Source organism: Zootermopsis nevadensis, unplaced genomic scaffold (genome assembly GCF_977971745.1).
Source record: "Zootermopsis nevadensis isolate Lab colony 2312 unplaced genomic scaffold, Znev_1.0 Znev_ptg000020l, whole genome shotgun sequence".
Lineage (NCBI taxonomy): Eukaryota > Metazoa > Arthropoda > Insecta > Blattodea > Termopsidae > Zootermopsis > Zootermopsis nevadensis.
This window is the reverse complement of record NW_028259152.1, coordinates 18,134,073-18,146,928: the sequence shown is the minus strand read 5'-3', so window position 1 is coordinate 18,146,928 and position 12,856 is coordinate 18,134,073. Positions and strand designations below refer to the sequence as shown.

Below are 12,856 nucleotides of genomic sequence, written 5' to 3'. Positions count from 1 at the left end.
GGCGTAAAGCAACAGAATTAATGGTAATCCGCCATGTGGACAGACACACTGACATTGCGACGCCATCCCCATAAATAAGGAAATTAGGCTAAAAAAGAATATCCATTAGAACGCCATCTGCGGCAGAATGTGTTGCTCTCCGCAGGGCACAATGGCGACGCGAAGTGATAACGTCACAGCTCTTAGTATTGATGCAAGCACTCCCTGGTGAGAAAAGCACTCAACGCCCTGCCACAGACCACAACCGCAGACTAAAGCTGACAACCCAGTGCAGACGAGCCAGCGTTCGATTCCTCATCGATGTAAAATAAGATGCGATGGCGCGTTCACTCCAGGTTTTCAATTTGCGAATTGTCTGTAACAAGTACAGCAATTATTCACGCGAGGTTCTTCAGTGCATGAAGTTCGTCTTTTGCGAATGGCTGCCAGTGGCGTCTGAGATCAGATCATACTTTTCGTGTGAACGGGTTATCTGTTGCTGCCTGCCTAATTGCCTGGGTGATCTGGACAGCAGGTCGAGTCGAGCACTCCAGTCCATAGTCAAATTCATTTGAATTACGTGCACAATCGTAATCACTTTTCTAGAACTGTGCAGAAGTAGATTTCACGTGTTCCATCTTCGTTAATCAATTTAAGATTTGCTACTTTGAAGCGCACTGGTAATTACATGCAACCTAAGTAAGATTTGAGGATTTCACGGCGATGAGTATGAAGATTTCTGTCTTCTGGGTTGTTGCGCTGTGTAGTCTAGTAGAAGTTTACCGACGTTTCAGAGGTCCTTGCTACTTCCATCATCGCTCTGATGATGGAAGCAGCAAGGGCCTCTGAAACGTCTGCAAACTTCCATCAAACTACAAGGTGCAACAACCCAGAAGAAAGACGTGGTCGTGGCCCAATTTAAGGTACATTCCGACATCTGCCCAAACGGACTGAGGAAACCCATGTAATCCCCAGTCAGGATAGGCGGTCTCTGAGTCGACACATCTCAAACACGAATAAGAGTACTAACCACTCGACGTCATGCAGTTCGGTCAATGTGTGTAAGAATAACAGACGTGCGTGCATTCCTCCCCCCCCCTCAAATAGTGGATGAACTCTAAACCTAAGACATAATAAAACACACACGAGTTTTGTCTGATAATATTAATGAGGGGCTTCATTTTAGCTGACACTCGGAGCAGCAGCAAAGGTGATACAGGTTCATACATAAAGATGGCCGGCGCCGAGCCAGTCAAAGGGGGAAGCTGCAATTGCCCGCGGGAACGGAAACAAACCTTCCCCCAACCCCCAACCCCAGAGCGAGACAATGGCAGCTCCCGCAAATCGCAGAAATATTGCAACTCAGCCCGAAAGAGGAAGACGAAGATTGGGAAGAGAAACAACGGAAGAGAGTGAGACAGAGAGGGGCAAACACGGGGGAAACTGCAGAACAACATGGGATGAAATATCCTAATACTAGGGTAAGTTAGGGTGAATGGTACCAGCCAGTACGTCACACTCAGTGGTTGAAAAGTAAGGATGGTCCTTCCCAAAAATGCATTTGTTGTTATTGTGACTGAATTCCAACCCTAAATTGTAAATAATACGCACAACGTAAAAGAATCTAAAAAAAGTACATTCCACAGACCAGGAGAAAAGCCCTGCTAGGAATTCGATATACGCGCATGCGCGAGATTTCGCGGTGAGTGACGACCGATCCTAAAAGAATTCGTTCCACAACCACTGAACGAACAACACACGTCAGGCTTTCACGTGTTCTGATGGGTACAGCTTTAAGATTACCTCACAGTGATTTAATCTAGAATATTATCGCAACACCCGCAGAACACATTGGAGGTGCGCTCACTACACGCTACTCTTAACTGCTTGATGTTTTCAGTCTGTGTAGTAGCGTAAAACTCTGACGTATCGCACTTCCCACCAATAGCAGCCCTCTAGTCCAGCTGATAGTAAACATTCCCCCTGCACCGCTCCAGAAACGACTTCCCCCCCGCAGGGCTTTTCTCCTGGTCTGTGGACAGTACTTATTGGCTTAAAAATCCAACTCGAACCCAAGTCTGACACGATTTAGTTCAAAATGTAACAACAGGGCAAGGAGTTCAATCATTTCCTCCTCTGCCCATCAAATATTCAAAAAACATCTACAAATATGAATTAAATGAACACACTGGATTAATCTCAGCTCGCCTTGCGACTATGTACTTAGGGAATGAGTTCTGTTTCCGCCACGAGGCACGTACGCGGGGCTGTCGGACTCCGTTAAGGTCTCCGCGTTGTGGCGTCTGCTGTCGTAGTCATGGCAACACAAACATTTTCCCTCTGCATCAGCCGAACTTCACTCATCGTCTTGTGTGTGTTTGTGATTGTGGCTTCAGTACATCCAATGTCCAAACAACATGCGCCTCTGTAGTTTTGAACGAGACACAGAAAATACCCAAATCCAAATTTGGATTTGGAAAATAACCGCCGATGGCAGGGCGTCCACAGAGCTGCGAGCCCGCCGAGTGTCGCGGTGAGTGGTCAAACTTACTCTTCGCATTTGGGAGATCGTGGCTTTGGATCTCGGCAAGGGGCCGGCTGTGTCCCACCAGGCACATGCCACGACAGTGGCGCGCCGCACGGCAATGGAGAGCCGACAAGCGGAGGTCCTCAGATGTGGGATTTGGGCGGGGGGACCAACATCTCCACGCTGTATAAAACCAGCTTGCTGCCAAATGACACAGAGGACTTCAGACATGGGCGGATTCTCTATTAACAAATTAACTCGTACATGTGACCAGGACGCGAAGCTAGCCAGTAATCTCATCTAGAGCGTGCCAGATTTTAAGAACTCAGGATTCACAACCGATACGTTCTTAGTTGAGCGCCAGTGGCAGATTCCTCACTTTACATTCAGGTTTGCCACCTTCTAGTTCGGTCCCTGCTTGTCACGTGACAAACCCATCTGCGTTACCTTTCCTTAACGACCCTGCATAAATTAGTGGTGGGACCTCAGAGTCTTCCTCGAGGAGTCGATAACTACAAAACAGATCAAAACACCTCCCGTTGTTGTGAAATCGAAGGCATAATGCCATGAGAACAAGTCCACTAATTTTATCCTACCCTAATTCCAAAGAAGTATTTTAATATTATACTTGCACTTTCCTCCAGTAGTCGATCAGAGACCTGTACAGTCTGCACTGCTGGATGTGTGTCCGGTCCGTAAAGGCCTACCTGAAGAGTTCGAATATGCTTTTGTCCTGACAGTAGGGGAATGTTAGTTACCCCGAAGAAAGTACAATGCAGTACGCACATCGCCGAGAATACAGACGATTGCTGCAGTGAGTGACCTGTTTCGCTAATTCGGCAGCCACAGCAAACAGCGAGCTGAGTGTCTGCTTGTTGGGATGCGAGGACCCTCGTGTCTGGCCGAGTCCGATAAGGGAGCTTGCGACTCAGCCCTGCCTGCGATCTGATTATGTGGCGTGCAGCCGCGAGATTGGGGCGAGGGCAGTGGAGAAGAATATGGGAAGGAAACAGCTTCTCCGGTCACATGACTGCTGCTCAGGTGCCTCTGTTGGGAAACTCTTTGCGAGAGGATGAAGTTCAATTATTCTCACACTTCGAGGTCTGTGGCGATTGAATTTCTCTTAGTTACGTGGGGAAATTCGACGTTTCCACGGCGATTAAAACTCAGACTGTGGTCTCCTACGTTGCGACACCACGTGGTCTTGTAACGGGTCGCCATCTTCGGCTAGAACTCCGACTGACTGCGTGATGTTGGAACCCGGTCGACTGCAATCTGGTTTTCAGAACGGTAACTTTTGATGCCAACTGTAGTTTTCTCGCTTATAACACCGAGAACTGTTGTAGGGCACGAACGGTTCGGAGGAACTTATCGCTTCCATTTTCTGGTAGAAGCTTTGCTAACAGTTACGGCGCCACGAATCCGAAGACCACTGCCACAAAACTCGCACGACTTTTCTCAAATCCCTGGTTACGAAGGATCCATCAGCAACGCACGTAACACACTGGTCTGATCACCAGAGTCCTCAGTCCTCCGGAGTTGTGTTGTGTGTGTGTTTATGATTTCATAAATTGTAGGATATGAGGTTTTCAAGGCAGTGAGTCCGAAAATGGCTGTCTTCTGGGTTGTTGCACCGTATAGTCTGATAGAAGTTTACCAGCGTGTCAGAGGTCCATGCTGCCTCCATCATCAGGGCGATGAGTAAGCCGCGCGATTGGAAACTCTAGAGATATAGGAGATTGACAGTCAAGGAAGAGCCTAACCCTAACCAGCGGGCGGGGGGGGGACTGGTGTCAGACAACGGCGCTCGTATTCCAGAGCCACGCGAGTAGACGTAACACATGTGCATCAATCCCACCCACCTTTGGATTTTTGCAGGTGACTCGGCTTATACCTGGTGAGTAACCACCACCAAGTCGCTATTGTTTGAGTCGGTTCTTCAGCAAAACGCGTGTCTCCGGTTCCCAACACGTAAACGTTATTTCCGATGTTATTATATTAGTGCTTTTATTCAGACAATGTTTGAAACCTCGGGATCTTCCTCAGTCCTTCAGAATTATCAATCACAAATATCTTCAGTCCTTGGGACATTTATCGGCGCTGTTTCAACTTCATCGGTTCGATGGGGGGTCAATCGGTCGTAGCTGTCACCTTACATTCTCCTGGAGATACTGAGGAAAACCGCGTCTCTTACGTGCTATGGCTCAACCTGCTAGCGCCACCACAGTCCTCACTGCCCCTGCACTCGTAAGAAATACTGTGCTTCATGTCAGGAAATGTTTGCTGGAGAAAAGTGTTTGGTCGCATGGACTGAGTTGTGGCCCCTGCAAACAAGGTCTGAGCTCCTCGTTAAGTCCAAAAGTCGTTACATGGCCTGAGCCCCGTCCTCGTAATACTCTGCCCATAATTAATGCCATAAATCCCATCTCCTTTCACGTCCCTCCCCCTCGCTTCCGGTCTCTCGTCTCAGAGCGGCTGGCATTCATCAGTGCTCGTAAGTCTGATTCAGGAAAATCTGCGAGCTTGTGCAGTTACGAAAGAAATTCTCTTATTATGCAGTGTGAAGTTTCACCGCCAAAAGACTGTATCCAGCTTCCTTACACTCTGGCACCAAACACCTTTCTTTTAAGTTACCCTCCCGTCCGCAACTCGTATGTTCTCTTCGGGTTTCCCCACAAAACTTTGCAAGCGTTTCTTATGTCATCATTTGTGTTCCGCCCAACCCATCCTACTTGATGGGAAGTGTGCAAATTATGAATGTCCTCATTATGCGATGTTTCTTGTATCGGCGCGTCGTTAAACTGATCATTACAACGCAGGCATGTCTTTTCGTCTTTTGTTTAAGGGAATAATCGCGTTGTGTTTTGTGTTACGTGGATGAAGGACAACAAATTCTAAATGTGCATGAAATTGCGAGCGTATTCAATAAGCATTAGCGAACAGCCGACAGAGGGTGCTCCTGTATCTTCTACGACAGTTTACGGACTAACAACAGGGGTTCTCCAGCAAGACACAAGAAACCAGTGTTGAGACGCACGGAGGAATTACGGAAGCTGTCAGCTGTGGGTGTAGGACGAACAGTTATGGATGGGTGGATGATCAGTTCAGAGTCAGTGTCACAGCCCCGACGGTTCGACACTGTCTTTTTCATCACGGTGCCCCACATTCAAGGACAGAACGGTCCATGAGGGATTTGGTGTCGTACCGGAATCCTTTAATTTCCCCCATATCACTAATGATAACTAATATAATAATCCATGTTCATAGGTCGCATGCAAAACCATTCTTCTGAACGAGTAATTTCCAATTTGATTTACGCTCTCTTCTGTTTTCAGGAACACAAATACGCGAACCAACACCCCACCCCGCCCGCCCCGACCGGCAACCTTCCCTTCCCTGTGTAAGTTCTTAATTACAGGCTATCCTCCCAACAAGTTACCACCAGGCTTGACGTACAGTCAGTTCGTCGCAACAGTGGAGTTCATGCAGTTCAAAAAGCCTTGGGCCTATTTCCAGGGTTACGAAACGCATCCTTCCTCACGACGCGAGATGTCGAGTGGCGACTGAAACTCTGGAGACGGCGAAGCCAATAGTCGTGTCGTTCAAAAGAATACGTCGAAATGTGCAGTGCGAGCTTCCAGGCAAGAACAGTTTTGGGGCTGATGCTTCAATTCAGCTGCTTTGTCCGTATTAATGAAACTCAAAGTTTTGTCCGGAACGTACGCGGCCCAATCACAAAAAAAAAAAAAAAAAACGCTCATGGATTTGTAGTAATGAAAATCTTTGTAGCAGCGATGCCATGTTCTCGCAAGTCATTCATCTCCTTCATGCACGTGCATATACGTAATACCATTTTTCAGGTCATCTCAATCTTAATAAGTTATTTAAGTACATTAAATTATTTAAATATCATTTAGATGTGTACAAAATTCAACAACTCCTTATGCACTGTTTAAATTCCTCACGTCATAACTCATACAACGTCATGTGAGGATGCAGACAGCGTCGTCACATGCAGAAACGTGGTGTTGCTCCCTGCAATCGCTTGCCCTCACAAACATTTTCCCACACCGCAAAAAACAAGATTTTTTTTGTCGAGAGGTTAGATTTCCAAAATCCGAATTTCGGTTGTTCCGAATGACAGCTTTGCGTTCGCAGAAGTTCCCTCAGGAAAGTATTCGGATTCTGTGTTGGGAAGGACACGGCCGCTTTGTTCTTCAACTTTTTCGATTTGCCATACGAAGACCAGAAACCAACTTAGTTGAAAAAGAATCATTAGATAATCAAAGAGTCAATCAGTACATTTTCTTGGCATTGACGCCGATAAAGAGCGATGCATCAGAGCTTGGAGCTCTATTGTGGCTCTTTCGTCGTATAGCTTACAGACTCTGTGAAATTAAATACTGAACGGCTTCCGTCCGTCTGTTAAAAGAGATGCTCCATTACGCGAACGAGAGATAGAGCAACGGTGGGACGACAACTTCTACTGGAAACACTTTTCAAATTGTTGGATTCTTATGGAAGACAATGAAGAGTGATTTCTGATGCATTGCAATGCTATGTCCGCAGTGCGATTGTGTTTTTAAAAATACATTTATTTGTTTTCTGTACGAAATAAACACCAGGGATTCGGATGTGCGCGAAGATTGCGGGTGTAAGACGAATGACGATCAGCTGTAAAAAGTAACCATTCATTCAAGGCCTCTTTATCGCTACGATGAGTCAGCAGTCTCAAAGTTTGTAATGCGATTCCATTTTAGAAACCATAGGCAAATTACTCTGTTCGCAAGAATCCACCATCGGCCTCTGAGCCACCTCAACCAACCCTCACAATCTATTTCGTTTCGTTTTAATATTATCCGTTCATTATTCAGCCCCACCTTCCTTTATTTGGTCTCGTCAATAACATATGGCGATAAATACAAATTACGAAGCTCCTAATCACGCAGGTCCAGACATTCTACTCGTCGCCCTGTTCTCAAACACCTCTGTGTGTGTGATCGTTACCTAGGGTGGGAGTTCAAGTTTCACATCCGTACGAAACAACAGGTAAGGATGGAGCTTTGCGAAGGCCTCTTTTCAGACAGGAGGACAAAATATTTGACTGACCGGCAGAAACAATGAAGCAGGTTCAATACTCCCTTCCTACGACCTCGTAACGCAATCTATCGTTTCGGGATTGCCATACATGTACCTAGGTTTCCCTGTGGCTGCCTGTAGATCACATCCTTGCTACACTGATCTGTTACAGTTCCCGCGACCTCATTCACGAGCACTGCAGTAAATTGGCCCAGTGTTTATTTCTGCTCAGTGAATATATGCTCATTAAAACGGACCTAGCTCTGCGCAGGCGTATAGAACACAATCGAGGTGTCATTGTGTGTCACTGCAAATGCTGTGTGTACGACTCCATTATTCATGCAACCTCGGCTGAGACCATATTGTTTTATAGGAGCTACGCACTGCGTCAATGCCTACACGCACCCATAACTACCACCTACAACGAATAAAAGCCGTCACAACGGCACAACTTCTAGTGAAAAGGCGCTACACGACGTTTTAATGGTCATCCCAATCCACTGACTCTTGATTCAGAAACGTTCGCGTTGGTAATTACGAAGCTCTTAAAACATTGGAGCCACTTTTATATGCTTACTGGGAAACCATAAAAGTGTTTGTGGTGCAATGCTCGGCCGGACGCTTTGATGATGGGCTGCTTGGTGCAGGAAGGCCACCGGTATTTTTGAAACGCGCACGGCCTGCTAGTTGAGGGGGGCAAAAGAACTTCATGGCTCCCCACGTCAGCACGTTTAAACTCGGTCACCCGATGGCTTACTCTAGTTAACGCACTTCCTTGATATTGAAAAGCTCGTGGTTCAGACCCCAAACGTCGTCATTTGGAAACACGTGTGCGCCACAGTAGCACGCCTACAGTCTGTTCCTTTGTATCCAGGTCAGGTGATAATCCTGCGTCAGATACATTGAATGAAGCCGTTGTCACTGCGTGTCGCACGCTTTGAGGAGTTCAAATTCGGGGGAAGCGAAGGAACATCCTGTGATTACGACACGAAATAAACCGGCCTATGAAGTCTTCGGTGTCTCTGTGACAAGACTCGAGTCAGCGAATGACGCTCAGGAACACAAAAGCTTGTTTTTTCTGCGAACTAAAGCAAAGCTATCGAAACACGCAATGCGTGGTCGAAATTAGTGAACACGTCAACTAAAATCTATCGACACATTTTTCCAGTTTTGGTTAAAATCCAACAGCGACAAGCCCGGAAAGCATACTCTGTACCGGAGTTCGCTTAATATCCTCGTGCGTTCTTTGCAACGGGCCTTCGAAATTGTTATAAAGGTACAAGAAAGCAGATAAACTGTAGTGGCTCCAGGACCCGGGAACGAGTGAGGAGGATAATAAGGAGAGTGTGAGACGTTGAGACAGTGGAACGTTCAGGACTAGAGGAAAAAGACAAACGAAGCTAATGCGATAGTTCCCAGTGCTACCAACATCAACTTTTGAGGTGTACTAGAACTCATTTTATCAGTGTCCTCCACCACTCGTCTGATTCATCAGTGTCACCAACATCGCCTCCAAAAACAATCTCAAAGCTGCATTTAAGAATTATTATACGATACCTCACTCATTTAGTTGCTAGAAGGGCGCCGTGTGACGCTGCTGGTTGTCAGTGTGGGCTTACACATCTTCAGAGCAGAGGTTCTCTCACCCTTTCCGCAGGCGTACCACTAATTCTAATTTAACACATTAAATGTACCACCAACCAAATGCGTTGAGGTAAAACTTATTTATGTTAATATTACATTTTGATTTTCTTACTTACTTCGCGTATCACTCAACATTCGCTCGCATGCCGCCAGGGTACGAGTACCATAGGTTGAGAAACGCTGCTTTAGAGCAAAGGTAGACGAAGAACTGTCGATTTTCACCAAGACGCCACCGGAGGTTCATTTTATACTCGCAACAAAACAGCGACGTACAAAAATGTAATTTTCTTATTGTTCTGTCACACCTGGAGCAACTGAGAACGGGATAAAGGAGGAGAAAGGCAGAGAAAACTACTTTATGAGCAATTTCATTATTCGGACGATCAAATCAAGGAGAAAGGCATGGGCTGGGGATGTAGCAGGCATGGCAGAGACGAGACATGCACACAGAATTTGAGTTGGCAAACCTGAAGAGGAGACTTGGGCGTGTGCGAATGAGAAGGTGTGGATTGGATTCATGTGGCTCAGGGCGGAGAAAATTGTGTGAAAATTTCCTTTGCCAGATGAGCGACTATGAGCTTCTTAATAATAAGCTAGCCTATGAAACTGGTTATGACACTAAATTTGCTAAGTAACGTTTCACAGTGACGAACGCAGATCACTTCGAAGGCGATAATCAAGCATGCAGAGGCTTTTTAGTCTTCCGTCTCACTACACGCCATGTAGGCGTTTCGGGGAGGGGTAGCTCCTACTCATTCTTAAGGTTGACACAGCATGGGGGGTGAGCGGTCAGCGTCCAGCCCCGGCAGTGTTTTACCCCCGGGACAAGGACCCCTGTTTCCCATTGGATTATAATCTGGGTGGGCCCCAGAGCCGGTCTGAACACAGAACACGTGGAATATTCTGATAAACTTTTATGTTTTTTTCTTAAACACGCAGAATCTTGAACATCTGTAGCAAATGTCATGTGTGATACAATTTAACAAAACCAAATAACCAAATACTGACATTTATGTAACAGATTTAAACATACAAAATTCAATCGTCCGTACCTGTTTCGTTGGCTTCAACACCGAAACCAAATATTACGTCCCGCCGCGCGACGTCCCACAGTTCTTGGTACTAGAAGATGATATTGCACCACAAAATATCCAATTATGCTTGCAGAAAACGAGCTCTATTTTAAATAACGAGCACCGCGCAATTAAAACAAGACTGGCAGTTATCTAAGGATTACAATAAACAGAACACTCCACAAATAACAAAAGTTGGTTTCGAAAAGAAAAGTCACTTAAAACTCGGATGTGCGTTTATAGCCAACATAACATCACTCACCGTAATATTTCCATGTTGCTTTTTTTTAATATTAGGACACTAAGTAACAAATTACGTAGTTCGCTTCGAAAGGAGTTTCGCTATATTTTTCCAAACAGCGCACCATTAAAATGCGCTTCTGAAAACGCTGTTAACTGAAACATTGACGTCATACTTCGGAACACCAAAACGGATACGAAGAATGCTGATGGGAACACGAAACTTCACGATACACACGTGTTTGTCAGAGGTGCTGGGAGCGCGCGTCTATTAGCTGATATGAGAACAAACACACAGCAAATCCAGGCGGCAGGCAGGCTTATCACTAGCCACGATACACGATAGATGACAGGCAATCCCCTAGAACGCCCCACACAAGAAAACCACGCTCTTATCGCAGAATAAACTAAAGCCTCCCTGTTTTCCTATTTAATACGCAAGCGCAAATACTGGTAATATTTACTATACGGAGCCTTTTGATAAGAACGCAGATGAATCTGCTTATAGTGGTAAAATGAGACTGGCGGTAAAATATTTATAGCTCGTGACAGGAAGTTGGTGGACCTTCTGTCATTACGACCAAAGGCCCATTTTGCCAGCGTCCTGCGGGCTGTTCACGAATAAAACCCAAGAGCTGGTTTTCCAGAACGACAGCAACTTCAAATGACATTTGTTCCGGACTGTAGCTGAGTCTTTCCTTTTCGGAGACAAAACTTTACAAAAAAAATCTCAGCACCTTGCATAAAACGTCAAATTTACTTGTGACAGGTCAGATGTGGGTGCATCAGGCAGAAAGATCAAACTTTGACGTGAGATGTCTCTAACGACGTATCGTTTACTCCGGGATAATTCTGTCGAACATTGGGTCAACCGGATTTCAGAAGCCAGTATTTGTGCCAAAGCTTGCCAGGAGTTGGGCCCCACACAATTTTTTCCAGCCCCTCGCTAGACAAGGGTCGTGGTGGGAGGGCCATCCATTTGCAGCTACAACGCCACTGCAACGCCTAGTCGAGTATGTCGGACACCGACACTCTTGCATGTGCTAAAAGCAGACAGAGACATTCTTGAGAAGCTGACAGTCGTTCTACTGTCAAGAAATCAGCGGTTTTTACAGGACTGGAGTGTTAACAACAGCACAGAACTGGATCCCACAGTCAAACAATTTCACCTTTTTAGGAAAAGTGGTAATGAATTGTACCACTTTAAGAGAACTGCGTCTTTCTCAGTAAGCGCATTTAAGGCTGTCGTAACAAACTGGTGATATGCCTGTTTTGCTAAACAGGCTGACAGTTCATCTTCTCAACGGAGAAGCATTCTGTTTTCTTTGAGAGAGCAGCTGTGTTTTTAATATTATTTAGATGAGACCCATTTCGATGCTATCATCCCATCTGCGCCTAGGTCTTCCATTTAGAATGTCCAACGTCATGCATTTCTATTGTCCCCGTCTCATCCTCGAGCGTGAAATGTCCTAAGACAGGAAACTACTTACTGGCACAGCGGGCCATTGTGTGATACGAGTTATCTGCTGTGCCTAAATCAACATCCTGAATGAACGTCTTCTTCAAAGCACACGTATAACTGAACTGTTTGTTAATTAAGTAAACAAAACTGTTTCGTCGTAATTAGGTGTGAAATGTTGAGGAGAACTGTTATCTTCGATGCACCGGTCGTAATCCAAGTGTACGAGGTACAAAGTTCTGGGAGTCCCATTCTTGCGTCAAACAGAACATCGATGCTTCGTGTTGAAGCAGAATGCCAGTGCCTGAAACACCTGCTAATGCAAACGGTGCCACGATTACATTGATTACCAACCCCGTACGCCATGCCTAATTCATTTCAACCACTCAGCTCAGCCCACATAGATACAACGTTAGCAATCAGTTCTTCTGGATGTTGCCCACAGCACTCGGCTTTTAAAGCTTTTCTTCAGTAGGGAATGTACCCTGGTTAACATTCCAGAAACCTCAGTCTGGTAGCATACCTTATCATATTCTGACAAAGTGTAAAGCTGCTCTGTTCATTCTGACAAGCCAACTGTGTTCCGCTCCTCCTGGAATATGAATTCATCTACGAAATAAGTAAGTAAACGCAATGACTCGAAAATTAAGTAAAATGGCATTCCATCTAAAGCCATTATAGACATTGTTATTAAAAACAGAACTGGGAAACGAACCGGGTAGCCGACATCTTAAGCAAACATGATTCCAAATGAGCTTTCGCGATCCACAAAACACATCGCTTACGAGTATTAAGAAGAAACACCGAAACACGTGAAAAGTAAACTGTGTATTACGAGACAGTGGATTAGCGGCA

The 12,856-nt window shown here is 45.6% G+C and overlaps 1 protein-coding gene across 2 annotated transcripts in view; it reads right to left on the bottom strand.

Annotated features, from left to right (window-relative positions):
* LOC110832591 (uncharacterized) overlaps positions 1-10,420 on the bottom strand; it is a 364,557-nt gene extending 354,137 nt beyond the window's left edge. For both annotated transcript variants that reach the window (XM_087352088.1, XM_087352091.1), the window contains exon 1: positions 10,282-10,420. The gene's annotated coding sequence lies outside the window, so the exon portion shown is untranslated. The remainder of the gene's footprint in view (positions 1-10,281) is intronic.
* Between the last annotated feature and the right edge of the window lie 2,436 nt (positions 10,421-12,856).